We start from the raw sequence: 5,000 nt of genomic DNA, 5'->3' as shown, positions 1-5,000 counted from the left end.
GGAACCACACGTCAGCCAGCCACTCTGATCACGCACCACTCTCTGCTTCTAACGGGCGCACATACAATATGTAAGCACCAGCATGGAACAACATCCAGTGCATCCTCTCCGCCACATTACACAATCCACACTATCACAACCAGACCAGGAGGTCCATGCGGAAAATACAATATCCCACCCTTTCGACATCCACCATTGCGCAGATCAGGCACCAACACCCACACATGTCCTATACAACGGTGCACCCAACATCACAATAGTACCTCCTGTCACAGCGCACAAACAATGACATGAGTCAAAGACACAGGTCTGACACAAGCATAGAATTGGAGCGCCGCCTCTAATAAGCCAAAGGTGCATCCTGACGTGACAAATCTGATCATGTCACAAGCATTCACTTACTATAATCACTATCAACGAACCTGCCGCCCCCGCCCCCCCCCTACACCTTTCCTTACAACAACGTGTAACCTAACCTAACCTAACCTATGTTGTACCTTAACCTAACCTATGTTGTACCTTAACCTAACCTATGTTGTACCTTAACCTAACCTATGTTGTACCTTAACCTAACCTATGTTGTACCTTAACCTAACCTATGTTGTACCTTAACCTAACCTATGTTGTGCCTTAACCTAACCTATGTTGTGCCTTAACCTAACCTATGTTGTGCCTTAACCTAACCTATGTTGTGCCTTAACCTAACCTATGTTGTGCCTTAACCTAACCTATGTTGTGCCTTAACCTAACCTATGTTGTGCCTTAACCTAACCTATGTTGTGCCTTAACCTAACCCATGTTGTGCCTTAACCTAACCCATGTTGTGCCTTAACCTAACCCATGTTGTGCCTTAACCTAACCCATGTTGTGCCTTAACCTAACCCATGTTGTGCCTTAACCTAACCCATGTTGTGCCTTAACCTAACCCATGTTGTGCCTTAACCTAACCCATGTTGTGCCTTAACCTAACCCATGTTGTGCCTTAACCTAACCCATGTTGTGCCTTAACCTAACCCATGTTGTGCCTTAACCTAACCCATGTTGTGCCTTAACCTAACCCATGTTGTGCCTTAACCTAACCCATGTTGTGCCTTAACCTAACCCATGTTGTGCCTTAACCTAACCCATGTTGTGCCTTAACCTAACCCATGTTGTGCCTTAACCTAACCCATGTTGTGCCTTAACCTAACCCATGTTGTGCCTTAACCTAACCCATGTTGTGCCTTAACCTAACCCATGTTGTGCCTTAACCTAACCCATGTTGTGCCTTAACCTAACCCATGTTGTGCCTTAACCTAACCCATGTTGTGCCTTAACCTAACCCATGTTGTGCCTTAACCTAACCCATGTTGTGCCTTAACCTAACCCATGTTGTGCCTTAACCTAACCCATGTTGTGCCTTAACCTAACCCATGTTGTGCCTTAACCTAACCCATGTTGTGCCTTAACCTAACCCATGTTGTGCCTTAACCTAACCCATGTTGTGCCTTAACCTAACCCATGTTGTGCCTTAACCTAACCCATGTTGTGCCTTAACCTAACCCATGTTGTGCCTTAACCTAACCCATGTTGTGCCTTAACCTAACCCATGTTGTGCCTTAACCTAACCCATGTTGTGCCTTAACCTAACCCATGTCGTGCCTTAACCTAACCCATGTCGTGCCTTAACCTAACCCACGTCGTGCCTTAACCTAACCCACGTCGTGCCTTAACCTAACCCACGTTGTCGCCTAACGTAACCCACGTTGTCGCCTAAACCTGCTCTGTAATTGTTATACGACTCGTTCAATTAGTGTAGTGTTGCCCACCCGCAACCCTCGCAATATAGTTCGCTACTCGCACTCCCCGCTCCCCTGTGTATCGCTTCATGTTAAACACCTTGCAAGTCTTGCTCACTTTCCACATGCTCCTGCTGTACACTGTAATGTGGATGGCAGCAGGACGTACATGCCGCCCCTCCCCACGTCCCCACCTTGCCCCCTGCCTTCGCAAGCTGGTTGGTGAGAACTTTGCATGTTCAATGCCCTCCGCATGCGACGTACTCAGGCTACGTTGTGGTGCGGCCTGTGTCAACTGTCCGCTAATGTCGTACGCGTAAACCACAATCTGTACTGCACATTCGTCCTTATGTACTGAATGATACATCGTGGCACATGTGTGACCGTACAACGACTGCGCCCAAAAACGGCGGACCATACAGTGCAAATATTGTGCACGCAGCTACGTGTCGTCTCCCTATGAGAGCTGGATTGCAGTGTGGTACGCCATAGAGACGTGTGGGAGGAACGGACGCCGTGGATGGCGATCAGCATGAGCTGTCTGTTGATGTATTCGGACCTAGTCGTCTCTCCTCACACACCGTGATGGCATGGTGCACCGCGTTCCATATCTGCGACATGCTACAGAGGCCGGTTGACAGTCGTTCGAGCAATGGACATCGCATACGTACGGGGGCCACCTTCCACGTATTGTCTAGGCGTGCACATTTTGTTGCGTGTATGTGGGCAGACGTAGTGTGGCGTGACACCTGACACAGGCATGCAATAATCGTGGAAGTTGCAAATGGCGATGGACGCCTGCGTTTTCTGGTGAAGTTACGCAAATGAACAAATGGTAACCTGTTGTGGTGCGGTTGTTCTCGCTAGGGGTGAATCGGTGATGGCGACGATAGGTTGAGGTACTAACCGGTTGTTCCAGCGATACCCACCATGCCGACGAAACTGAACGGCATCTGGGTGTGAAGCGATACGCGGCGGTGGCTGGGTGGGACCGTCCCCGGCCGGTGAGGGGGCGCCTCCCGGCGTGCTGGCCGCGCGGTGCGTGGGCGCACGCGCTACAGCCGGCTGGTGGGGGCGGCCAGTGGCAGGCGCGCCGGCCGACGGACGCGGCAGGCGTCGCAGCTGCGCGCCGGCGCACCCTGCGCGCGGCGCCGTGCGGCCAAAGTAGGTCCTCGCGGGCCCGGTGCGAAGCGCGGTGGACATCTTCAGTGTGCTGGTCCGATTGAGGACTGTGTGCGTTGAGGATGCGCTGCCGCCCGGCGCTCGGCGCCGCGACGCCGTCTGCTGCTCGGTCGCCCCAGCGGTTCTCGCTGGTGGTTTGTATCGCAGCTGTGCGGATGTGTTGGCGCGTGCGCTGTGCTGGGAGAGTTCGCTTCGGCACCCAAGTGGGGCTTTTGTCCTTCTGTGGCGCTGGCGTTGGAGCTGCCGGTCACCGTAGGTGGCGCGTGTTGTCTCCCGCCGGCAATGCCACGACAGCACGCTCCCGGGCCTCTGTCGGCAGCGGCAAGCTCAGTTGGGAGCACGGGTGGTCGCACCGAAAGCGTCTACTCGCCTAACTCCGGGCGATTGCGCCTCTCTCGAACCCGACCAAGTACTTGGGACGGCGCTGCGCGCCGCCGGGACCTGAGAGGGTTTCGAGGTGTATTGTGCAGGGGAGCTCAGCCTCCTCCTGTTTGCAGAATGATTGAGCGGACGCTTGCGTGTTCGCGCGGGCCCCCGGGACACACTCCCGGGCGGCCGGCTGCTCAGCTCTAGTTGACGCAGCTCCCTGGTTGATCCTGCCAGTAGTCATATGCTTGTCTCAAAGATTAAGCCATGCATGTCTCAGTACAAGCCGCATTAAGGTGAAACCGCGAATGGCTCATTAAATCAGTTATGGTTCCTTAGATCGTACCCACGTTACTTGGATAACTGTGGTAATTCTAGAGCTAATACATGCAAACAGAGTCCCGACCAGAGATGGAAGGGACGCTTTTATTAGATCAAAACCAATCGGTCGGCTCGTCCGGTCCGTTTGCCTTGGTGACTCTGAATAACTTTGGGCTGATCGCACGGTCCTCGTACCGGCGACGCATCTTTCAAATGTCTGCCTTATCAACTGTCGATGGTAGGTTCTGCGCCTACCATGGTTGTAACGGGTAACGGGGAATCAGGGTTCGATTCCGGAGAGGGAGCCTGAGAAACGGCTACCACATCCAAGGAAGGCAGCAGGCGCGCAAATTACCCACTCCCGGCACGGGGAGGTAGTGACGAAAAATAACGATACGGGACTCATCCGAGGCCCCGTAATCGGAATGAGTACACTTTAAATCCTTTAACGAGTATCTATTGGAGGGCAAGTCTGGTGCCAGCAGCCGCGGTAATTCCAGCTCCAATAGCGTATATTAAAGTTGTTGCGGTTAAAAAGCTCGTAGTTGGATTTGTGTCCCACGCTGTTGGTTCACCGCCCGTCGGTGTTTAACTGGCATGTATCGTGGGACGTCCTGCCGGTGGGGCGAGCCGAAGGCGTGCGACCGCCCCGTGCGTGCTCGTGCGTCCCGAGGCGGACCCCGTTGAAATCCTACCAGGGTGCTCTTTATTGAGTGTCTCGGTGGGCCGGCACGTTTACTTTGAACAAATTAGAGTGCTTAAAGCAGGCAAGCCCGCCTGAATACTGTGTGCATGGAATAATGGAATAGGACCTCGGTTCTATTTTGTTGGTTTTCGGAACCCGAGGTAATGATTAATAGGGACAGGCGGGGGCATTCGTATTGCGACGTTAGAGGTGAAATTCTTGGATCGTCGCAAGACGAACAGAAGCGAAAGCATTTGCCAAGTATGTTTTCATTAATCAAGAACGAAAGTTAGAGGTTCGAAGGCGATCAGATACCGCCCTAGTTCTAACCATAAACGATGCCAGCCAGCGATCCGCCGCAGTTCCTCCGATGACTCGGCGGGCAGCCTCCGGGAAACCAAAGCTTTTGGGTTCCGGGGGAAGTATGGTTGCAAAGCTGAAACTTAAAGGAATTGACGGAAGGGCACCACCAGGAGTGGAGCCTGCGGCTTAATTTGACTCAACACGGGAAACCTCACCAGGCCCGGACACCGGAAGGATTGACAGATTGATAGCTCTTTCTTGATTCGGTGGGTGGTGGTGCATGGCCGTTCTTAGTTGGTGGAGCGATTTGTCTGGTTAATTCCGATAACGAACGAGACTCTAGCCTGCTAACTAGTCGCGTGACA

The 5,000-nt window shown here is 52.9% G+C and overlaps 1 non-coding gene across 1 annotated transcript in view; it reads left to right on the top strand.

Annotated features, from left to right (window-relative positions):
- The first annotated feature begins 3,543 nt into the window (after nt 1-3,543).
- Nucleotides 3,544-5,000, top strand: part of LOC124765316 — a 1,909-nt gene continuing 452 nt past the window's right edge. Inside the window, exon 1 of the ribosomal RNA XR_007012874.1 lies at nt 3,544-5,000. This exon is cut by the window's right edge and continues 452 nt beyond it. This is a non-coding gene — a ribosomal RNA (small subunit ribosomal RNA).

This window comes from Schistocerca piceifrons, unplaced genomic scaffold (assembly GCF_021461385.2).
Source record: "Schistocerca piceifrons isolate TAMUIC-IGC-003096 unplaced genomic scaffold, iqSchPice1.1 HiC_scaffold_654, whole genome shotgun sequence".
Classification (NCBI taxonomy): Eukaryota; Metazoa; Arthropoda; class Insecta; order Orthoptera; family Acrididae; genus Schistocerca; species Schistocerca piceifrons.
Note: the sequence above shows the minus strand (reverse complement) of the source record. Positions and strands in the feature narration are given on the sequence as shown.